Here is a 26,094-nt window from a genome sequence, read left to right on the forward strand (position 1 = left end):
TAATCAGTGAATTTGGTGCTGTTGCTTTCAAGTGTAGTGACTTTCGCGTGATAAAGGCTTCATTGCTGCAAGTGAGGACGGAAAAAAGGTTGGTGCCAGTATGACATTATGTCGGTCACCATAGCAACATAGTGTGGCAGTATAGAGTTCTCGGCAGATGATGCCAACATTTGTGTTAGCGCTGTTGTATTCAAATTGATAACCTACGGAATAGGGAGATTATTTCCGGCTCCAGTGATCTTAATAGTATAAGATGTACAGAAGTTTATTTGAATCGCAAACTGTTGCTTATGGAACAGAATTCAGGTGATCGTTCTCAATGTTTTCTTTAGCGGAACACTTATACTATGAGTTTAATGCTAAATCACCGGAACCAAGTTTGTCAGACACACAGTAAATATGGTGCTCTACTGATTCTAAAAAAAATTTTCATTCTTGTACTTGAGAACTCTAAAGCGTTAGATTAGAGCGCTACGAGTAAATCCTCGCATGGATCGTGCCCATAAGAGATGTCAAAGTGCAAAAATTCATTAGCATAGAGTTAATAAAAAAAAAAATTTATTAGTACCCTAGTATTTGTTCTATATATTTTTTGATGTATTTTTTTGAAGATCTTAGATTAATAACAATTGAATTGGCGTTATAATGTAAATGAAATCTTTGAACTTCCATGACGATTTATTGCTGGAAATATGTTCGGCTATTATTGTGGTGAAGAAGATTTTGCATTTTTATAAAATATATTGTGGCGTTTATTTGTTGTTTTAAGGTTTAAAAGTTAAATGGAATGATAAGCTAGGAATAACAATATACTAAATGGAAGATAGTGCAGATAGTGACTCGTGTTTTTTCCTCTTTACATGGATGACTATTATGTCAATGATTATTCTACCAATGTTCTCAATTTTTCATGATGCATGCATGAGTTTAGGGTTGAAATTCAGTTTATTGGTACCACTTTCCTTTATTGCTTTTAGAAGCCGTGCTAAAATAACGGATGTTGATTCTTATGACGCGTCGTTGCATTAAACAGGAAAGCAATTGTCAATTACGTTAGCAGGAGTATAACATTGTATGTACATGAAATGCTTATATGGACTTGACACTGTGTGGAGAGAGGCCAATTGTGAACCTAATTAAACAAAATGTTGCAATGCAAAGGTGTGCAAATGATAAGGAAAATGTATCAAAAAAAAAAAAAAAAAAAAAAAATGCCTGTGGAATTGGAATTATAGGCTAATGTAAAACAACTGTGTGCCAAATAAAAATAGATAATCTTTTGAATTGCAAATTAAGGGCAACGTTGTGCCAAATTGAAAAAAAAATATATTGCAACTGTGTGCAAATGGCGGTCAACTGTGTGCCAAATTAAAGTAATGGAATTGCAACTGTGTGCAAATGGAGGGCAACTGTGTGCCAAATTTAAAAAAAAAATGGAATTGCAACTGTGTGCAAATTGAGGGCAACTGTGTGCCAAATTATGTAATTGAACTGCAACTGTGTGCAAATTGAGGGCAACTGTGTGCCAGATCGAAAAATATTGAATTACAAACGTCTGCAAATGAAGAGCAACTGCCAAATTTAAAATAAAAGAATGGAATTGCAACTGTGTGCAAATGGAGGGCAACTGTGTGCCAAATTATGTAATTGAACTGCAACTGTGTGCAAATGGAGGGCAACTGTGTGCCAAATTAAAAAAAAATGGAATTGCAACTGTGTGCAAATTGAGGGCAACTGTGGGCAATTGAGGCCAGATCGGAAAAAAATGGAATTGCGAACGTGTGCAAATGAAGACCAACTGTTTGCAAATTAAGTGGCATCTGTATGCAACGAAGGAAGGCAACTGTGTGCCAGTATGAAAAAATAATAAGGTGTCTAAATGTGAAGGCAACTGAGTAAAAGATTGAAATATAAGCAGAGGAATTGCAACTGTGTGCAAATAAAAGGAAACTGGAAACTATATTATATAAGAAGGGAAAGCAATGTGCTGCAAAAATTGAATTTGTGCAGATGACAAGACAACTGTGTGTAGAATTATCACTTACTGTAGTATTTGTGAGTTAGATAAATTATTCACTAGAATATTTAAACTTTATGCAAATGGAAAAGCAATTAAGCACTACTTCCAAAATATAAGCTAAGGTACTGTAACTTTATCAGATTTGAATATGAACTGTGATCTTGCAACTGTGTGCAAACAGGAAAGATATCAGTATTGTCCTACATATCATATATGCTGCGATATTGTAATATGAGCAAAGGAAAACTACTGTGGCTGATCATAAAATAAATTGGTATTTAAAGGTGCGTAAAACCATACGGAAATGGAAGCTTTTTGAAGCTGTGGTTTGGACTCATAATATGTGTACCTTATAATGGTATGTAAATAAAGAGGTTACTTTAGTCTTTTTAATTTTGTTAGTTGTAAATTGAGGATTGTGTAAAATTGCAACACAGTTGTATTTAATTGCGTGGAAATCTAACTATAACGTACGTATGGGTACGTGTATATTACATAGTTTGGTAATGAAAAAAACTCCAAATAATTACCAAACGTATAAGCAAATTGTGTGAAGCTGTAGTATTACAAATAAATGTAAAGATAATTGAGTCACACACAGTCCGTTAAGTTTATTATGTATAAAAGGTTGATAATCAAAGCTATCTTAAAACTTATTTATTGTGAAGACCTAGAAACAATAACATATGTGTAAACTACGTGCAAAGTATGGCACAGCAATATTACAATCATTAGTAAACCGTTGTGGTATGTTTTGTTTCAAATAGTATATTACCTATCTCTACATGAACAAAATTGGGATGGTATTTGTGAATCAGAATTTTGCTGTATGATAGGTCAATGGACTAAAAAAAACATTTACTATTCGATACAGGGCTGTGACGCATTGGTGTGAACGAAAATTTGAAATGTGTCCGAAATAAAACAAAAAAAAAAGACAGAGAAAAACTGATCGTTTTTTTTTTTGTATGGGAGACTTCATGGCGTTCTTGGTGGCTAGACGAAGTTTGCCGAGAACTACTTTTACATTTGGATACTATTAACTGTTAATAAATGTTGATATATCATAATGATTGTGGAATTTTATGAGTGATGCACGCCACAGCTGAAAAAAAATTAAGCAAAATAGGAGAATGCACTTTTAATTGAGTTCCCTGTTAAAGGTTTGCGAATAATTTAAAGAGCTGGTAATCAGTGATACATGCATATTAATCTTATTGCACAAAGAGCGTATTGAATTCATTGATATTTTGTATACTAATAGCTGACAATCTAGGAAGAAAAAGGCTTAGGTTTTACTCAATCATTAAAACTCTGAATAACTATTAAGTAGTTTCTTCAAATTACTTAACCGGTCAAAGTTGACTAAAATAAAAATAATAATAATAATAATACTAGTTTCGAAGTATGGTACTTGTCAAATAGTACATAACTTTTTTATTGTATTCATCGCTTGAAATTATATGATTGTATCGATTGGTTTACCTAAAAAAAAAGGAAAGGTTTCATGCTGAATGGATAGTTATTGTGAGTATTAAACGAATAACTTGTTAGCTTAATTGTTAGCTATATTAAGTTAATTTGTTAGCTTCACGATAGCTTGATGTATTCGAGATTATGTTGAAAGTTGAAATAAAAATTATAACATTTGTTTTACTTGATTGATGATTTTGTCTTAGATTTTACACGGACTTTTGGAAACATTCTAGTTTTGATGTTCTAGACGGGTTGAAACTATGTCCTTATAGTTCAATATTCTTGGAACAAAAAAAAAATCATTAGTGTACAATTTTAACATATAGATGTTGTTAGGATCAGAATGAATCAAAGTTAGAAAAAAAAAAACACTTTTACGAATCGTCATAATTTATATGATAAACACTGTAAACTTACAGATTAATTAATGCATTGTATAATGTAATTACCTAAAGTAAACATTAAAACCTAGCACCCATTGTTTTAAAAGCTTTTAATGGCATATAATGATATGCGTAATTTGAAGACATTATAGTATTAGCAAATTTCAATACATTTCACATATGTGCTTATATAAGTTGTGGTGAAAAGTACGCAAGATATATCATACATTACAAAACTAGAAATACGCATAGTCTTGTGTACACCAATAATCCAATCTTTTGTTAATAATAAAGGGTTTTCAGTTCCAATGTTAGGTTTTGGGTGAAAATCACTGTGTAATTATTATATCAAAAAATGATAAATTCTTAGTGTACTATGGGAAACATGATTATAACGAATTGAATGTGTGTGAGACATAATAAAATGAAAAGACAACAAAATATAAAAATGTGATGTGAATAGTGGAAGCCAGATATATATTCCTCATTCAGGACAATCTTGAAACTCTCGAAGTATACCAGTGTATTGTTAAATTATATAGCTTGAACTTGAGTTGATTGGCCGCCCGTGGATGCATCCAGTACGCCATCAGCTGCACTTACCAGGAACCAACCGAATACTGCTTGGGACTAACAGCATCCTCAGTGTATAAGTGCTGGTGATTTCTATTTTTAGCAACAATGGCACCTGCCACGTCAGAATGCAACCAAGAGGGAAGGGGGAATTGGATGCATTGAACTGATCCCACGTAACCGTATATTTACTGCATCCACGTCAGTTCATGCGGGAGTGTATGATGGGGAAAGGCATGGCAGAGAGTTTGCTTTTGTGGTTAGCAGACTGCCTATGTATCAGGCGTAGAAAGCGTGCGCGTGGAAGTAGGAAGCGTTAGGGAACGGTTTCTTGCCCGACATGGTTCTAGCGTTTGCTATGAAAGAATAGTTGAGTGGGATATATTAGAATGGAAATAGAAGCAAGTGAGACATATACACTACAAAGTACGAGGAAAGGGACGGGCCTGGGATTGAACCCATGACCTTCTGCATATGAAGCAGAAGCGGTAGCCATCAGACCACCAACCCGTCTCAGTGTATTTGTTAAATTATATATTATCTAAACTAATGGAATAATTCGTTTCAGGTATGGACCACGGATAAATGACTAAAATGATAACTTATAAAGAAATTCTAAGAGTGGATTCCTTAATTTACAATAGGAGCTTGGAGTTGGTAACGATAATTGTCATTCCACAAATGGACTTCGTTATCTGCGTAATTTGTTTTGTACCAAAAAAAACTTATAAGAAAAGGAGGAAATGTAGTATCGGTGCTAGGTTTGATGATTTGTAATCATAGTAGGTCAAGAATATATCGCTCTTGTTTGGATTACCATTCTACGAATAAGACGTGTTTTCTTTAAGGATTCCGATACAACAAGAATGCCCTACAACATTGTTTTCAGGATATCTTTAACATTTCAACTTTGTTGTGTAGGATGATCGGAGTAGTTACTGGAAAGTTTGCAGTGGTGTTAAGAGGTGTTGAGTGGTGTGGAACCTTAAATAAACTTTAGAAATTGGCACTTATATTGAGCTGTTCAGTAATCCAATCCGCATGGTTATTAATTAATTAACTCATTACGCCGTGGTAAAGATGGACAAATTATGGGTGAAATTATGAAAAAAAATCCACGTGCTCGGCTGGGATGAAATGCCGAGCACGTGGATTTTTTTCATAATTTGACCCATAATTTGTCCATCTTTACCACGCGTAATGAGTTAATTAAACTTTAGAAGATTTCAAGGGTATTTTATTCGAGAAATTCATTGGAAACGTTTGGATGAAATGCTGAAGAATCTTCTAGAAAAAAATCTATAGGAGCATTATGATGATCGACGAACGAGTTTATTGGGAATCTTCCTTAATACGTTTCTCGAATCCTCGATAACTGTTGTGCTGTTCCTGGAAGTAAATGTTACTCTTAAGAATTCATGAAAAAGTGTAGGAATTCTTGTATTCCTTGTAAATTTCTAAGTGAATTCTTCAAAAACTATGGAATAAATCTTGGTATTATTGAAGAATTTGTTATAAGAATCTTTGGAAAGTCTTTAGAGCAACAACTGGGAGGATCGATTGAAGAATTAGTGATAGTTTGAATAGTTTTGAAAAAATAAATAAAGAAATAAATGAAGAATTAACGGGAGCACAATCTGTAGAAATTCCTCTAAGCATCTTCGAAAGTGTGTTGAATTCTGGATAATGGATAGAGAGAACTCCATAAAACATTCTAAAGAACATCTTTGAAAGTATTCAAATCAAATCTCTTGGAATTACTCGAATATTTCTTGAAGCTTTTCTTTAAGGATCTGTGAAAAAAGTCTAGATGAGCCTAATGAATAGTCGCATACAGTCTCTGATGGTGTAAGCACCAACGAAGTTAGTACCAGATTTAATCCGGATTTTCAAATATCCAGATTAATTTAGTACGCGTTCGATAAGCCAAAATCGTGTTAACTTAAAGAACGCAGCCCGCGAGAATGTTGCGTGTGAGAAAAGAGCTGCAAGAAATGAATTAAAATGACATTCAATCGCTTGTTTGTTTTGTTTTCATAATTCCTCACAAAAAGTGTGGATTTGGATTTTCTGCAGTTTTGTTCCCAGCAGCTTTTGATGTGCGTGAAGTTTAAGATTAAACATATTAAAACTATTCGCTGTTATAACTAGCAAACATAATGTATTCCTCAAAAATATCTGCAAATGAATGGTCTCTGCCGTTTGTTCTGGATATCCAGCAAAACTGGTTGTGCTGTTGCTGCTGCTGTACTGGAGAACAACCATCCATTCGAGCTTCATCATACCTAAACCTCAACATTTCCTGGGCCGTTTCACAAAAAAGTTTCTGAAAATACCTGTACAGTTCCTGGAACAATGAATTGGCGAGTGATATGCATGGCAATACGACCGACGCCTGTACTGACTCTTCGATCACATTTGGAGCGGCCTGATCGTAGCGGGATTTCTCATTTGACCGGAGTTTCCATTTAAGGCCACAGAAGTATGTTATCCTTTGGTCCTAGTGGTAGAATAACGTATGAAGAGTGTCTCATAAATGCTTACCGGTTGAAAATGGTACCGATTTTCTCTAGGCGTCCATTGGCCACGGTTCTTATCGAGCTGAATGCTAACGAAGCTTCAGCAAATGTGCGATTTGGAAGTTCTCAGGATTAAAACAACCATATGTAGGGTGCCGGTGCCATTAGTGGACTACTAAGCTATAAAAAATCATAACAAAATAACGAAAAGCCTTAGCAGAGATCTTTTGGCGTCAACAGAAAGATTTTCAACCTCTACTATATGGGAAAAATATAAAAAAAAGTGATAAAACTAATTTTTTAACATAAAATCGCTTGAGCCACTATTGGTACACGTGTTCCAGTAGTTGCGCTAGTGCTCCAGTAGTAGACGTTTTGGAATTATACAAGGAATTTTAAATAAAAAGGCAAACTTTTACACAGGTTTAACATTTTTCCCTTCGAACAGCAACTAATATCTTACGAATGAAGCATTAAGAACATCTCTGGGACTTTTCTTCATTTTTATACATCCATTTTAAAAACTGCTTCTATCCGTTGATCCACTACTGGGAACACGACGGCAACTATTGGTGCAAGGGAGCAAATTTTTTGCGTAAACTTAATTATTTATATGACTTTTTGATGAAATAAAAAGCTGAAATTTGGCAAATCGACTAAACTAGAGACGATCTATCCACCAAAAATAGCACATGTCGTTTTTATCAAAAAATGTACGTTTTATTCCATAGTCCAATCTACTGGTACATTACAACCATTGGTACCGCACCCTACATGTAGGAACATTTCAAACTGGACGTGTTCACTGTTCTAGTTTTTGAGAGAAATGCATAAGAATTAGACTGGTCAGCTTAGTATGGGATGATCTGCAGCCAACTTCATGAAACGAGTGCCAGGAAGGTTTTTCATCATTTCCACGGAAAACGCGGAATTGGTAAAAAAAATCTCTGCAACACCAACTTTTTACGCCTATACAACCACATCATATCCGTGGTGTAACGAGCTCAGATACCGAGGTGTGAATGTTCCAATAACAGAACGCAGTGTCACTTCATTCCTCCACTGCAATTTCACAGCTGTTTTCAATTGGATTAAGTTGATTTTTCGATTGTGACTGATGCAATTTTAAAGTTTCTGCTACCCTATGCTTAAACGATGTCCATTATAATAAAAATCATTTTCCCCAAAATTTGAAGTGATTTGGAAGAAATTTGGTTGTGCACACGTCATTTGAAGTTTATATGGAAATTCCTATGGAAAAGGCAAACCTTTTGTGTTCAGTTTTCTAACTGCGAAATGTGGTCTTACGCAAAGTTGTTGCTGAAAGGATTTCACATAAGTTTGTTCACTTTTCCATAAAATATTTGACGACGAGATAGAGGGCTGAACACAAAAGTTTGGCGTTTTCCATAGTAATCACCATGTTTATATGGCGTGTGCACAATCAAATTTCTTTCGAATCACTTTAAACTTTGGGAGAATGCTATTTACCATAATAAAAATCGTTTAAGCATAGGGGAGCAAAAATTTCAAAATTCACATCACTCTACCGAGGCATATTATGACCTGTCAACATTTGCTAGAATCAATTGAACGACAGCTGAGTAATGGCGGTGGGTGTGAAGTGGGTGGCAGCGTCTAATAGGAGACCTGGCTGTAGATTGAAAAAGCCTTAACGATAAACACACAATTATTCAGTAAGGCCATTTGAGGGTCGCAAGTTAAAATCTCATGGTCTTGGTCTAGTATATTAGGTTTGGAAATTAGAAAGGAAGAGAAGCTCACGAATCATTGGTAGGAGTCGACGCCATAAACAAGTCACTCGAAATATTGTTAGTTGCTGATTGGTATACTCGAGTGGCAGGTCTGGAAGCAAACAATTCTGTAATTTTTAACACACGAATTCAATCAACCAATTACGCGGCAGATAAAAGAAAGAAATTGAAAATTCTTATAAAAAAAAACATGTACAATAGTTAATTGAAATCTATTGAGTATATGTTTGTAGATTTATAATGAGCTACATTACAGACATATTATTTTGATTTTTATAAATATGTAGAATACTCTTCATACAGTCATTACCATCTATGCATACCGAGTATCCGGTACGTTAGGGAAAATCCAGTGAATCATGATCCCTTCATGGGAAACGTGATCATTTAGCTCCAGATAGGATTGGGTAAACTCGTCCTCGAATTACTTCAGCATTTATCCAGAAATTCATCCAGATATTCCTTCTTTTAGTACATCAATTGCCTCTGAGATTCCACCACGAATTTCCCCGGGAATTCCTCCTGAGATTTTTTCAACAATTCCTCGTGGGATTCATTCAAAAATTTCGCCTGGGGTTGCTCTAGAAATTATCACTGGAATTTCTCCTGAACTTCCTCCAGAATTTACTGTCCACCAGATATTTCCAAGATCACCTCCTGGGGCTCCTTCAGGAATTTCAACTGAGATTTCTCCTAGATTGAGTTACTTACATCGGCCAATTCGCTACTCACCGCATGGTGCTAGGACATGCTAGTGTCTATGTGTCTAATGCAAGTAACAATTTTTTTCTCGAAATTTGGAACTGTTAAAAAATAAAATTTGATACTGTTTGTACATGATGATGCAGGCTATCACGCCTACAAAATATTTTTCCCCAATGGGATTCCCCATTAAGATTTCTCCAGGAGTTAGTACATATTTCGCTAAACACAATATTTGTGTGGCAAAATACTTTGTTTTATTTTTCGTTCTAAAAACTATTAAAAAAATATATTTGGTGCCGTTTCTGCATGATGATGATGGCTGATGCCTACCATTTTTTTCCCAAAATAGTTTCATTTTTCGAAAAATTCGAACTAAGATGCCATTTCTCGTTACAAATAAAATGATTTAATTTCTGCTGATCAACTGTGGACATGAACGAAGCAGGCAATACATTGCTCTTGCGTTTCCTCAAGAGTTTTCCAGGAATCACTTCGGAAATTTTTATAGGAATTCTACCTGGGATTTCTCAATTAATTCCTCCTGGAATTCCTTCTGAGATTCATTCAGGAATCCCTTCTGAGTTTCATTCCAGAATTTCTCCGGAAATCCTTGCTGAGATACCTCCAGGAATTTCTCTTGGGATTCCTCCAAGTATTCCTCCATGAAATCCCTCCAGAAATTCCTCCTGCAATTCCTTCCGGAATTCCTCTTAGAATTCTTCCTGGAATTCCTTCGGACTTCCTCCAGTGATTCCTTCAGAAACTCCTCCTGCAATTCTAGAATTATTCCTGGTATTCCTTTAACAATTCCTCTTGGGATAGCTCCAGGAATTTCTCCTGGGATACCTCCAGGAATTCCTTCTGAGATTCCTTCAAAAATTATTTCTTGGATTTTTCCAGTAATATCTCCTGAGAGTTTTCCTGGAAGCCCTCCAAGAATTCCTCTTGGGATAACTGCAGGAATTTCTCCTTAGATTCCTACCAGAATTTCTCCTGGGACTTTCCCAGAAGTTCTTCCAGGAATTTCTGCAGAAATCCCTCCTGGGATACCTCCAGGAATTCCTCTTGGGATTCCTCTCTGAAATCCCTCCTGCAATCCCTTCTGGAATTCTTCCTGGAATTCCTTCGGACTTCCTCCAGAAACTCCTGCTGCAATTCTTTCTAGAATTATTCCTGGATTCCTTCAACAATTCCTGTTGGGATAGCTCCAGGAATTTCTCCTGGGATACCTCCAGGAATTCCTTCAAAAATTATTTCTTGGATTTTTCCAGCAATATCTCCTGAGAGTTCTCATGGAAGCCCTCCAAGAATTCCTCTTGGGGATAACTGCAGGAATTTCTCCGTAGATCCTACCAGAATTTCTCCTGGGACTTTTCCAGAAGTTCTTCCAGGAATTTCTGCAGAAATCCCTCCTGGGATACCTCCAGGAATTCCTCTTGGGATTCCTCTCTGAAATCCCTCCTGCAATCCCTTCTGGAATTCTTCCTGGAATTCCTTCGGACTTCCTCCAGAAACTCCACCTGCAATTCTTTATAGAATTATTCCTGAGATTCCTTCAACAATTCCTCTTGCGATAGCTCCAGGAATTTCTCCTAGGATACCTCCAGGAATTGCTTCTGAGATTCCTTCAAAAATTATTTCTTGGATTTTTCCAGCAATATCTCCTGAGAGTTCTTCTGGAAGCCCTCCAAGAATTCCTCTTGGGATAGCTGCAGGAATTTCTCCTTAGATTCCCTACCAGAATTTCTCCTGGGACTTTCCCAGAAGTTCTTCAAGGAATTTCTGCAGAAAATCCTCCTGGGGAACCTCCAGGAATTCCTCTTGGGATTCCTCTCTGAAATCCCTCCTGCAATCCCTTCTGGAATTCTTCCTGAATCCTTCGTACTTCCTCCAGGAATACCTACAGGAATTCCTCCTGTGATTCCCCAGAAATTACTCCTACAATTTTTTCTAGAATTCCATCTGGAATTATTCCTGGGATTCCTTCAACAATTTCTCTTGGGATTGCTCCAGAAATATCTCTTACGTGTTCTCTAGGAATTCCACCTGGAAGCCCTCCAAGAATTCCTCTCGAGGATGGCTGCAGGAAATTTTCCTGATATTCCTTTAAGAATTTCACTCAGGCCTATACGGGTTAATAACCAAATATAGTTTAGTTAAGATGCCTAATTGTCACAGTTTAAGTTTAAAAATGTTTGCTCAATGAAATAAAACAAATATTTATATTAGGAATAAAATTAAAAAAATACAATTCAAATAAATGAAGATTGACTAACATAAATCTTACTTCACGATATTCGTAGGAATTATCGATTAAATGTAAAAAATCCTGATTCCAAACGAAGTGATAATGAAGAATAGGTGCTCCACGCAACAATTTTGTTTCAAAAAGTGCTCCGCGAACCAAATGGATGGAAACCCTTGGTCCATGAGTTCCTTCTAAGTTTTTTTTTTTTTTGGAATTCCTACAGGAGCTCCTGCATTGATTCCACTAGGAGCTCCTGCAATGATTCCTCCAGGAGTTCCAGGAGGCATTCATCTAGGAGTTTCTCCTGTGATTCCTTCGTGGAATCCCCTGTAAAGGTTTATTGTGATTTCTCGTGGAATTCTTTTTGAACCACCCTTGAAATTTTCCCAGGAATATTTCCGAAAAAGCTTTGGCGATTCTACTTGGTTTACTTCCGGTTATTTTTCTGTTATTCGCCATGTGATGTCTTCAAAAATTCCTCCAAGTACTCGTGCAGAATTTTTGTCAGGGATTTTCCAAAAGATTCGCCCAATTACTCCTTAATGGGCTTTCAAAAAATTGTCAAAGAAATCAAAGTTATTTATAAAAAAAATAGTGAAAAATAATCTTTCAGTTTTTTGTTCCTCTGTTACATTTTCCGGAATTCCTCCAATGGATTCTTCTAAGGGTACCATATGAACCTGCAGCAAGGAGACCTCTTGCAATTATTGGTAGTCTTGAAGAATCCTATCGGAGATTACTTCAGTAGTTCTTCCTTCGTTCAGAGATTTCTCTGCTTAGAAAGTCAAAGTATTACTAAAATAATAGTGCGCTTCTAGTATTCCTTATAATAAAATCCTTGGGGATTTTTAGGGATCAATAAAGAATGTTCTGGAATTATTGGTTGACTTTTTCGAATTGTTCAACGAACTCATAATACAATCGACTGAGCTGGTTGGTTCATTCATTTGATATAACATAAAACCTCAATGCCGATAAGTCAATGAAGCAATATGCATGTTGTGGGTCAGTTCTATACTTAAATAAAAAGAAATAAATAATTTTCCAATATTGCCCGAATGGCTCTTTTAAATTTCATTATTTTAGAATGATGATACATACTTGACTATTAGAATGTTCTTGAAAATTCATATTTTTGCATGACGTTTTTAAAAATACTAATAACTTTCATGTGTAGCGAAAAAAATAGTTGAATTTTTAGATTTTCTGACATAATTTGACAACCAAAAATAGGGTGCTCATATCACCACATCCATCGTTAAGAAATCGACTCGAAAAATGACAAATTTTTAAGAATCATTAATTCATTTGTAAAATTATAAGACAACGGAAATTATGCGGAGTGTGCAAATGCAAAAATCCAAAGATTCCATAATATTTGTACTTTTTCTGCGCGGCGTGTGATGTGACAATTGTCGACACGCTCCAATTTGAAGACTAATATCTCACGTTACCCGAGATGAGAGCGACTAGTCGTGACTCACATGCCGTGCAAAATAAGCACAATTCTCGCTTAAGGTGATTACAGAACGAAGCCACACCTCAAATTTTCAAGAGCACAATATTTGAGAATCAAACAGCGCTCCTCGTTGAAAATTTATCCCATTGGTCACACCCAGCAAGCAAGCAATTTGATTAATTTTCAACGCGAACTGTTGTCAGATTCTCTAGTCTTGTGCACTTGAAAATTAAAAGTTTGGCTTTGTTTTATAATCACCTTAATACATAATCTTGCCCTAGAAGCCACTGGTAATCAAGTGTGTAGCTTGATGTTTCTGGGCAAACGAATTAATTTAGACGTTATTTAATAATGCTATGATGAAGAGAATGTCCTCATCTATCTCCCAATCGTGACTGTTTTAATTTTGATGCATTCGTTTGCTTGAAAGTGACAAGCCACACACTCGGTTACCAATGGCTTTTAGGGCGAGATAAAGTTTAGGGCTGATGGCAAAAAGTGGTGCCGAAAAAAGTTATTTTGGTGACAAGATTTGATAATGAATTTCATTAGAGCTTATTCTAGGCGATGTGAAGAACTCGTTAAAAATGTTGCCAGGGGCCCTCCGTAAACCTTGTCAAATATCCGTGAATCGTCGAATAACAAACTTATTTTCATTTTCAAGCTCACATAGAACACATTCAGAACAGATGCGCTTTAATCTCTTATCAAATCATATTGGAAGCATTTTTTCAGTCTTTGTATATGCAGTTGAAATAGACAAAATTAGTTACAGTGAGAGGTGAGAGATTCCTCACATTTATTCATGAATCAAGAAAAAACGATTCTTTTTCTTAATAGCTTTGCGGACCCCCTGAGAAGTCATCACGGGCCCGAACAATGGATCATTGAAGATAGTTTTTGCAAGTGCTCACCGCATCAAAACAAAGGCGCCACTGTATATGGGATTTAACATGGTGACAGCATTGCTGTTCTGTCAAACACACAAGGCTACGGTGGCGCTATCTATGCTTTCCATAGTGGCCGTTTTGGTTATTTTAATGATCCATTGGTTGGGAAACCATGCACTTAAGAGACGTATAAAGAAGTTGGGCATTATAAATTTGCATGAAATCATTCCTTGCTGTGCGCTTGAACAAGCCAGTTCAGTTTTTGGCAGTCCGGTAGTTTTTTGGTTTTTTCTTCCACCGCCCGTGTGGTTTTTACCAGCTGCAGTATTGTACCGTAGTGCTTTAAACCGCGCAACGTGAAGGAAGCGAAACCGAGATTGGCAAAGGTCAAACTGGTATGCGTGCCAGCGAGAGATATTGTCACCATCATCCCCCTGGTGATATGGATTCCCCGTTATGCATCAGCAGCAAACGACAGACACGTTTTTATCTGCCTACCTACGGTGATATAGAAGAACGCAGCTGCGGCATCGAACGCGAAGGAATAAGTACAATTGTATGACCTACTCCACATCCTTTGAATTGCTTTCGCATCTCCGTAACAGACAAGGTTTTGAGTTCAAGCGTTGTTTTTCGGTTCACTTCTGTCTCTCCCCTCCGTCCAGTTTGCCCGAATAGGGGAGGCTTGTACAAAAACAGCCCTAATCGGTTAAGTTTTTTTTTCTCGATATATTTTTTTTTTTTGGTATTATTTTTTTTTTTTTGCCCGTATAGGGGAGGTGTGTACCAAATAGCCCCACTTGATAAGTTAACTTTTAAGCATTTTTTGTTTTTTTTTTTTTGTACTTTATTATTATTATTTTTCTTTTTTTTTTTTTTTACTTTATTGTTTTTTTTTTTTATAATTATTTGGTTGCGGTTGATTTTTATCCCGCATGGACGAATCGGATGGAGGCGATACGCCTCCTAAAGATCTCGTTGCTCGAACGCGGTTTTATCAACCGTCTTCGGCGGGCCTTGGGTTGTCTATTTCCGGCGCAAAAAATAAGATTTTGAATGTGCTCTCGATCTCTAGAGAGCTGACGCGTAAATATCCTGGGACCGTTATTCACCAAGTGAAGCAATCCAAGCTGCGTGTAACTGCACCTAGTTACAAAGCAGCGAATGAGATTGCTCAGCATGAGGCTTTTACTGTGGAGTATTTTATCTACATACCTGCCAGAGAGGTCGAGGTGGAAGGGAAAATTATCGACGCGAGTCTGACATGCGAAGACATTAAGACTGGCCAAAGGTGTTTTTGAGAACCGGTCCATTCCCTGATGTGGCTATACTGGATTGTAAACAATTACAATCAGTTTCCATGGAAGGAAATAAAAAAGTGTTTTCGCCGTCAGCTCGTTTCGTGTAACTTTTTCCTGGTTCGTTCTCCCGAAATTTGTTTGCATTGATAGTGTTTTTTTACCCAGTGCGCCTTTACGTGCCGAAGGTATTCAATTGTACCAACTGCAAACAGCTTGGTCATAGTGCTAGCTTTTGCGACAAACAAGCCCCCGTTGTGGCAAATGCAACAAGTCTCACTTGGAAGATGATTGCACACAGGAAGCTGAAAAATGCAGCTACTGTCGGTGAGGATCTTCATGATTTGCAGAAGTGCCCCGGCATAACAAAAGGCGCATTCGAAATGAGAGTCGCCTCCATTGTGAAGCGCTGCAAGAAGACGTCATGGCGGAAATGGGTGAAAGGCTTTAAAATCCGCCTGCAAAAGAGTCTTCATCAGCCATCCCAGTTGGTAACTCTTTTCAAGAGTTGTCTTTCCGACGAACGCGAACGACGACGAAACCGATGGGGGAGATTCTTCGGAGGTACACGCACCCGGAAAACGAAAGTCTCCATCTTCTCCGGGACTGCGCCGTAGGTAATGAAATCTTCCCTCAAAAGTTTTGCCGAATCTAAAGGAGGTGGGGCAAATTTGAAAATCCGAAGAAACAGGTCTTTGATGCTTCCGTTCCGTGTTGCAGCAAAGATCTGCCGCCCCCGCCTCCGCCGATTAAATATTACTTCGAAAAGATGCTCTAGACAAGATAGCAAGAAAAAAGCTACTGAAGTTCCTCGCTCTTCCTCGAAACCCCCGGGCCAAGCGAGGACTGATAACTTTTACGGCCCTTGTGGATCGCATATGTGATGCCCTCGGAGTTTCAGACTCATTCAGAGGCATACTCGACCTTTTTCTCCCCGCAATAGAAGAGTATCTCAGGGAATTGACTATCTCGTGCCCTCCTTGCTTCGATCATATCTTTCGATGGATAATTCATCGAGTGAGGTACAAGATATGATCACTGTGTTACAGTGGAACTGTCATAGTCTAAAAACCTAAATTAGACACATTTAAGGTTTTGCTTCACAATTCAGATTGTGATATATTTGCACTTTGTGAAACATGGCTTTCTTCTGAAGATGATCTTAACTTCTACGATTTTAACATTATACGCCAGGATCGAGATGATAATTACGGGGGTGTGCTTTTAGGGATCAAAAAGTGCCATTCATTCTACAGAATCCCCATCCCGACTCATCCAGGCATAGAAATCGTTGCTTGCCAAATAAACGTAAAGGGTAAAGATCTTTGCGTAGCTTCTGTTTATATTCCTCCAAGAGTTTCAATAAACCGCCGTCATCTTTGGAATGCAGTCTCTATGCTTTCATCTCCAGTTTTAATACTGGGTGATATGAAACTCACATGGTACTGGATGGGGCGAATCTTATGACGATTATAGAGCGGCTATTTTCTATGACTTATGCGACGATTTCAACTTGAACATTTTGAACACAGGTGAAGTGACACGTATTTCATCCGACGGCAAAGAAAGCCGTCTTGACCTGTCTTTAGGATCAAGTTCACTATCATTCGATTGCATGTGGAAGGTGATCGATGACCCCCATGGTAGTGATCACTTGCCCATAATAACCTCTATCAGAACTAATTGTGAAAGGTCAGAACAGTCAATTCAGGTTCCTTTTGACCTCACTAGGAATATCGATTGGCAAAAATTGCATCAGCGGTAACTTTTGGGTATCGAATCATTCAACACTCTCCCACCGTTGGATGAGTATCGATTCCTAACAGAATTGATTTATAAAAGTGCATTAGAATCCCAAAAGCAACGAGTTCCAAGTGCATCCTTCAAAAGACGACCAGCCACACCTGGTTGGGATGATGAATGCACTCAGTTGTATCGAGAAAAATCTAATGCCTTTAAAGCTTTTCGTAGATATGGTACCTCAGAACTTTATTTAGAGTACTCGAAGCTCGAAAAAAGACTGAAGAATCTTATTAAAGCGAAGAAGCGTAGCTATTGGCGGCGTTTCATCGATGGCCTCTCACGAGAAACTTCAATGACGACGCTTTGGAGAGTGGCTCGCAACATGCGAAACCGCTCATCCTCAAATGAGAGTGACGAATACTCCAATCGTTGGATATTCAACTTCGCAAAAAAGGTCTGTCCAGACTCAGTTCCAGCTCATCCGCCTTTTGGGAAACTCCAAGAGACGATGCTTTGGATAGACCATTCACTATGCTGGAATTTTCTATGGCTCTTCTTTCATCAAACAACTCCTCTCCGGGAAGCGATATGATTAAGTTCAATCTTCTTAAAAATCTCCCTGATATCGCTAAAAGACGGTTGCTTGACCTGTTCAACTCATTCATGGAACACAACATTGTTCCACCTGAATGGAGACAGGTCAAAGTAATAGCTATTCAAAAGCCTGGGAAACCAGCGTCTGATCATAATTCGTACCGCCCGATCGCTATGTTATCATGTTTAAGGAAATTGTTAGAAAAAATGATCCTATCCCGACTCGATCACTGGTCGAATCAAACAACATGCTTTCCAGTACACAATTTGGCTTTCGCAAGGGCAAAGGAACAAACGATTGTCTAGCGTTGCTTTCATCAGATATTCAACTAGCCTTTGCGGACAAGGAGCAATTGGCTTCGGTTTTCTTGGATATTAAGGGCGCTTTTGATTCAGTTTCCATAGAAATATTGTCAGAAAGCCTGCACAATAGTGGATTACCTGGAATATTGAATAATTTCTTGTACAATCTGTTGTCAGAAAAACACATGAGCTTCACTCTCGGTCAACTGACAACTTCCAGAATTAGCTATATGGGCCTTCCCCAAGGCTCATGTCTGAGTCCCTTGCTTTATAATTTTTATGTTAAAGATATTGACAACTGTTTGGAAGAACCATGCACGCTTAGACAACTTGCAGATGATGCTGTGGTCTCTATGAAGGGTCCACGAGCGGAAATCCTGCAAAGACCATTGCAAAATTCCCTTGATAATCTATCCACTTGGGCTAGAAACTTAGGGATCGAGTTTGCTCCGCAAAAAACTCAACTGGTTGTATTTTCTAGGAAGCGGAATCCTGCCCAACTGAAGCTTAAGCTTTTGGGAACAGACATCGACCAGTCTTTTGACTTCAAAATACCTTGGGGTCTGGTTTGATTCAAAAGGCACTTGGCGAACCCATATTAGGCATTTAACGGAAAAATGCCAACAAAAGGATCAATTTTCTACGAACAATTACCGGAACATGGTGGGGTGCTCACCCGGAAGACCTCATAAAAACTCTATAAACAACCATTCTCTCTGTTCTAGAGTATGGCTCTTTCTGTTTTCTCTCAGCAGCAAACTGCCACCTGATTAAATTGGAACGAATTCAATATCGTTGTTTGCGTATCGCCTTAGGGTGTATGCACTCAACACATAATGCGAGCCTAGAGGTTCTGGCAGGGGTTTTACCGCTACAGAACCGATTCTGGGAGCTCTCGCTAAGAATACTGATTAAGTGTGGAGTGAGCAACACACTCGTTATCGAAAATTTCGAAGAATTGCTCAAACTGAATGCTCAGTCAAAATTCATGAGAGTTTATCTCTACTACATGTCATCTGACATTAGCCTTCCATGTTACAACCCCCCACGTGTACGCTTCACCAATGACAGTTCCTCTGTTGAATATGATCTATCCATGAAACAAGCTATTCATGGAATTCCAGATCAACTTCGATGTATTACTATCCCACGTATTTTTAAACGCAAAGTACCAGAATGTCGATTCCTACAGGAGATATTTCACTGACGGGTCCCGTATAAATGGATCCACTGGCTTCGGTGTCTTCAATGAAAACTCTTCCGCCTTCCGAAAACTTCAGGAACCTTGCACGGTTTATGTTGCTGAGCTGGCAGCAATCAACTTCGCTTTGGGGATGATCTCAAACATGCCCGCAGACCACTTCTTCATCTTCTCGGATAGTCTCAGTTCTATTGAGGCTCTCCGATCGATGAAACCTGTAAAGCATGCATCTTACTTTCTTACAAAAATAAGAGAGCAGATGTGTGCACTGGTCGAAAGATCATATAAGATTACCTTTGTATGGGTCCCCTCACATTGCTTAATTTATGGCAATGAGAAGGCGGACTCTCTCGCAAAGGTGGGCGCTGAGGAAGGTGAGATTTATGATAGACGAATTTCACACGATGAATTTTTTCATTTAGTACGTCAAAATTCTCTTCACGGTTGGCAAAGCGATTGGCTAAATGACCAACTGGGACGGTGGTTACATTCCATAATTCCTAGAGTTTCCTTGCGAGCCTGGTGGAAAGGTTTGGACATAAGTCGAGATTTCATTCGCGTGATGTCAAGACTTATGGCCAACCATTACTCGCTAGATGCACATCTACACAGGATTAACCTCGCGCTGAGCAATATTTGTAGTAGGTGTGGTTCCGGTTATGATGACATCGATCACGTAGTTTGGCAGTGCCCCGGATATGGACGCCTCCAGAGCGCAACTTTTGGATACCCTTGCGGCCCGAGGTAGACAACCCTATGTTCCAGTTAGAGATGTGTTGGGCACCCGCGATTTCACTTATATGGTCGCAATTTACGATTTCCTTCGCTTGTCTTGTATAAAAGTTTAATTCTCTTGTGTTCTCTTCTCCAGTTTTTTTTTCTCTGTGTTTGTCCCTTTTGTGTTGGATTGAGGATCCTGGCCATCCGGCAGACGAATACCGGCAAGAAATTGGTACCAACGCCATGACACGATAATAGAGCTACCACGCTATACCTCCCGGATGAGCTGCAGAGAACCCTAAACCCAATCCTTACCATGTCCTTCCCTTTCAAAATTGTGACCATTAACCTCGAGTTGCCACGAGTACCCTGGCTCCATCCCATACTAACTTTGGTAATGAAAATGTAAATAAATTGTAAATAGTACAAAAATGAACTTCGGCTCCGTAAAGCGTTACACGCATTTGAGCCCCAAATAAACGAACTAGTAAAAAAAAAAAAAATTTGCATGAAAACCTATCTGTGGAGAAAGCCAATTAAAACAAGTCTCGAAAGTAGGAACTTTTGATCGGCAAAAATTGAAACATTTCGTGCGAAATGTTCCCCATACGAAGTATAGTGGTCTGGAATTTGAAGCTATCCGTAATATGAATCAAATCAAAACGGTATTTTGATACTGAGGTTGTTTTGTGATGACTTAACTACATAAAAAAAGAACGATTCATAAATTTCTCACGAAATTTTAGCTCAAAATAGTTGAAAAAATGCCTTTAGTTGAAATGGTTTGAACAAAGAGACTTAGGGGTCTATTTTATAAGTTGAGTCGATCAAAATGACTCGACTGGAGTCACTGTCGACCGAAAAATTCGCTCGACTCAGCTCTGTCACTCAAGTTTTTCGACAGTTGTCACTCTATATGACTGGATTACTATGGGAGTCGACGGGTGACATCTGAAATATGCATGCTTGCTTTGATCGACAATGAATACAGACGAGTCACATGAATCTGCTCGATTTACAAAATAGGCCCTTTAAAGTGACTGGCTTCAAAAAAGTGACTAAGTCACTAAAAAGTGACTCGCTCCCAGCCCTGTAAATTATGCGAAAATTTTCAGAACTTTTATCGACTTTTTCTTAAGGTGGCCAAACTGCTCCACTTTCCCGTAAGTGAATCGGGGACTCGTCGCTTCCGAGTCGAGATTTATCACTTCGCTGCGAGACCTAAACATTATTCTATTCGTAGAATAAGTTTACGCTTCTTTACGGTGCCCAAAATGACCCCGAATTTTATTCCAATAATAAATGTTGCATACAATTTGTGCTAAAACTAACCTATTAGCTTCCAGAATCCAGCTACTGTACGTTTTCTGGACATCGTATCATATGGTCCGGAAGAAGTGGCGTCCTGAGGGTGCCAAATTTTCATAGAGGTAATATGATCCAGTCACCGTCGTTGAAATGCTTCAGCAACAGGTCGATTGGAATTCGTATTTCGATGCTCAAGTGGCATACTCATTTCCTGTTTGACGAGTTATTCGATCCAGGTGTAGCAGAAGGTTTACCGTTCAATAACCTCAGAACATTTTCTTCACCTGATCGTCCTCTTACGGATCTTCAACGATTCGATCGTTATTTGAATTAGGCACTGCATTTGCTTGTTCGACTGTAATCAGACAATAAACGTTAGAATAGGTGTATATTTCCATTACCAGCTTTTCTTTTACCTGTGCCGATGCTAATGTTTTAGTATCCACATTACTTGCCCAATCGTTTAACCTTTGCATCAGCTCATTCCTGCTCAACCCGGCGAGTATTCTTTTATGTTGCTGCAAAGAAAGGTTTAACTATTTTATTTTAAAGTTACTCAAGAATTACTTGAAAAACTTACCTGAAGAAAGAAAATCTGCACTCCTAGCGACAATTACAACTCAACGACGAGACCGCTATCAGATGTTTTTGTTTTGATCATCATTTTCTTCTGACGTTTTCGATGCTAATACGGTGTGCGTGAATTCTTGTTACAAGCACGCAGCCACTTTACACAAAATCTCGGATTAACTTTAGTGCCCCAATATCAGCGCACTAAAGTTAATACCGGGATTAAAATCAAGGATAATACCGTTCGGTGCTTAAAAAAATCGAGGATAATACGTGAATGGAGTATCATCCTCGATGGAGCTTACCACCATGAATGTTACTGTGTATAATTTTGCATCAGGATTAACTGCAAGGAATATAATGAATATAGTGACTTTGGAGACCATTTTGTTTAAAACAGAAACATTAGAGATCTTCCTTCAAAAATAGAAACTTTCTCAAGACTTGCATTGAAATAGACAACAAGTTTCTTAAAAGAGACCTGCTACCAACTCTGCAAAGGAAATAAAATGTTTTTTTTGTATTTCATTGGAATTTCTACGAAAAACAGGAATGCTTAAAAAACATTCTGAGGGGGCTCTAAACAGCTAGTCTGATCTGAAAAAAATGGTCTATTCAGAAGTTCCATTGAAAAGTATTAATTTTACTAGTATATGCGTCAATCTTCTACATTAATCAATTACACTGCGGAACATTTTCTTTGTTTCAAGCATCAAAATACTGCTATTCACTTAAATTAGACTTACTGAAACCATGGTCGTTTTTAAAAATATGTTCTAGTTTTTGCGATATTGGGTGTTGAAATGCATTGTTTAACGACTACAGTCAACTTACATGCAAAAACCAGCATATATGAAGATTTATTGGCTTAGATTACTACAGAATTCAAATTTAATACATATGAACAAATTCCATAATACTTTCAAAGCTCAAAAGTTATTTATTGTTGTATTAGAAAAGTATGGTATCTTGCCTTATAATAGGAACGAGTAATTTTGTGTGACAATGGCGGCATATTTATCGATTTATTTAACACTTATTCGTCCATTCAAACCAAATTGAATCCGACATAATCCTATTCCAATCATAGTTTAACTTTCAACATTAAAAAAAAAGTATTTTATACAACTTTGAGGACCCGTAGCTCAAAATTGTAATGTGCTGGAACATTTTGGAAATCAGCTTAAAATTCATCAACCCCAAATTTACTAGGCACATGATTTGATCTTTGACACACGCAAAAATGTTATCTTTGTTAAGCTGTGTAATATTATTGCTACCTTTGAAATTTTTAATCATGCAGATTCATGACCTGCAACAAACAGACATATTTTCCGGAACTACGAATAATCGATGATTTTAGTACATTATGATAAATATATGATGAATTATTTGAAAGCATTTCACGGAAAATTTCCAAGTTTATTAATGAACTGAATCGTACAAGTAGAATTTGAAGCGGCGCAGCCGAAATTTTTTATATTAAATAAAGTGTGCAAAAGTTTCGAAATAGTGAATCGTGGCAATATACTACCTTGAATTATTGTTTCAAAATTATTTCCCTGAGTTTGGTCAAAATTCCCTGAGAATTCCAGGTTTTTTCCAGGTTGAATAAAATTCCCTGAGAATTCCAGGTTTTCCAGGTTTTTCCAGGTAGTAGACACCCTGATTAGGCATTTTTTAAGCAGGCATTCCATCAAGCATGTTCAAATGTTTTCAATGACACATTACACTTACATGTCGCCAAAGTCTTTCACAATTGATTATTTTTTCAAACGTTCAAGCGCAGTAAGGCATTACGGAGCAATTTTCGTGTCATTATTATTAATCATAACCCCAACTAGCCCAACTAGCTACCTTGGGCCTTCCTTAGCCGGGTGGTTAGAGTCCGCGTAAAGTAAAGCCATGCTGAAGATGTTTGGATTCAATTTTCATTTCGGTCCAGGATCATTTCGTAATGGAAATTTCCTTGACTTCCCTGGGCATAGAGTATAATCGTATCGGCCACACGATATACGATACGAAAATGGCAATTTTAGCAAAGAAAGCTCTCAGTCAATAATTGTGGATGTGCTCATTGAACATTAAGTAGAGGAGCAGGCTCTGTCCCAGTGGGGACGTAATGCTAATAAGAAGAAGCAGAAGCTACCGGCTATTGCGGCTAATTTTGTACTGCCTCAGAACATAAACTTAAATTGCTGAGTAATGCACAATTGGTCAAACTATAGAACTCTAGACCACTGTCAATACTTTTGTGATCATTTGTAGCATACAATACTACATTTATATTTTTCAAAAATCTACTATTTTACCTTTGGGTTTGTCGGTCTTTTCGATTACACAAACACGTAAGAGCTCTGTATAAATCCAATAGTGGAAGAATTGTATAAATCAATCAATCCATTCTCATACTAACTCGTGAAGAGAAAGCCTCAGTATTTAAAAAATGCTTAAGAAAAGTAAGAAACGTTCGTTTTTATTTGGTTTCATTTAATTTAAAATCATAACAGTTTCAGAGCTTTATGTTACATGTCTCCCTTAAAAATCAAACTCTCTTGAGAAGATTCTATACCTTAACTACGAATTTCATTAACCCACCTAAATATACAAATATACACAAACCCGAGTGACATCACCCTGAACGCATTATTACACTGAATGCTATTGTCCCGAATATATAATTACCTTGCATGACATTGTCCCGTGATAAAGGAATTCTAAGTAATACCATTCTAGAAACTGGAACTTGCAAAGATGGTTTTTGGGTATTCGGGGTAAAGAATTCAAAATCAATGGGTATGATTTTGAAAAGATATATAACATATGGTTAAAACAGAGTTGTTCATGGATTTTACGTAAATTACAGTTTTAATTTTCGGAAAATCGTAAATTGTTCTGTAGCCCTGTTGATAACCTGCTGGTCTACCTACCAGAATATGGTTTCAATCCTACACAAACTACAGCTTTCTAGGTAAACTTTTATTTGAATTCAATCGCAGACTGTGCTTGTGAAGTAAAGATTCATCAGCTGCTATGACTCATCACAAACGAAAAAAAAATCATACTTTGGAAGCTTCACAAAGTTTTCCAAGTTGACAAAGACAAACATTTAAAATTAGGCTCTGCAAATGCTACAATTCTGAACTCCTTTAAACAAAATAACAACGGATGTTCTAAACTTTGCATTGTTTTCTTCCATTTTGTATCGCTGTTTTCTACATTGTTTATTTTATTTTATTCCGTACATTGCTAGTCATAACCGAAAATTTAACTCGTAAAGTATTCTTTGACGTATACTTCGCTTCGGTATACAACAGGTATCAATCAATTGCATGTAAAATAATCTAAATCGTGAGTACATGGGTTCACCAAACTAGCCTGAATATTATGCTACAAGAACTAATTTGGTTACATGATGAAATTAGCTCCGTAATGCCTCAAATCGCTTTAGCTTATGGAAAATCAGTTGATTGTGAAATACTTTGGCGGCATATAAGTGCAATGTGTCATTGAAAACATTTGAATATGCTCGAAGATATAAGAATGCCTAATTAATCTATTGGAAATTAGTGGTTTTAATGGTAACGCTTCCAAAAGGACGTAACTCCAAATTTCGTCTATCTTCTCGTTCAAAACTCCTCCCAGAAGTTAGTAATAATTATATAAACCAACTTTGATTCACAACTATTCTGATAATCACGGCCAATGAAAACTCGTTTAAATATCTCAGATTTCCTTTGAATTAGTGGACTTACACATTCAAAAGGGCGTAACTTCAAAACGGGCCCTACGATTTTTTTAAAATTTTGCCAAGACGAATGCCAAGGTCGAATGCAGCTTAGCTATAGAAATCGACTGGTGAGCACAGATTTGATGGAGATTTTTTTCAGATAATAACGGTCAGGGGAGCACCGTGCCCCTGGAATTCGTAGGAAGTTCAGAGAAATTATAAAATAATATAAATGCCTGCTTTGTGCATCTAAACTTTCACAAAAGAGCAAAGTTCAATAGCCAACCTATTACCCCCTAAGAATGCCTTAAGAATTATGCGTTAGACATGGCTTATGCCTGATTTATGGAGAAATGATTGATCTGTGATGAATCTTATGTTGGATCCAAGAAAAGATCTTTTAACAGAAACAATATTTCCAAATGCATGTTATTGTTCTTCTATGAAGCAGGCTAAAACTTATCACATAAATCCAAGATTGCATCTTCCAAATAATCTTCAAAAGATTTTATTAACATATTAACAATCTAGTCAAATACTTTACAAAAAATCTTACCAAGAATACCTGAACTGCCCATA

The 26,094-nt window shown here is 37.4% G+C and overlaps 1 protein-coding gene and 1 long non-coding RNA gene across 2 annotated transcripts in view; both read right to left on the reverse strand.

Moving 5' to 3' along the window:
- The window catches only part of LOC5568050 (nuclear pore complex protein Nup88), a 274,497-nt gene that overhangs the window by 182,053 nt on the left and 66,350 nt on the right, over nt 1-26,094 (reverse strand). The gene's annotated exons all lie outside the window — the stretch shown is intronic.
- On the reverse strand, nt 21,079-22,096 carry LOC110679517. The gene is made up of 3 exons (XR_002502548.1): nt 21,796-22,096; nt 21,632-21,733; nt 21,079-21,570 (listed from the first exon to the last, which is right to left on the reverse strand). It is a non-coding gene; the product is annotated as an uncharacterized LOC110679517 (long non-coding RNA).

Source organism: Aedes aegypti, chromosome 3 (assembly GCF_002204515.2).
Source record: "Aedes aegypti strain LVP_AGWG chromosome 3, AaegL5.0 Primary Assembly, whole genome shotgun sequence".
NCBI lineage: Eukaryota > Metazoa > Arthropoda > Insecta > Diptera > Culicidae > Aedes > Aedes aegypti.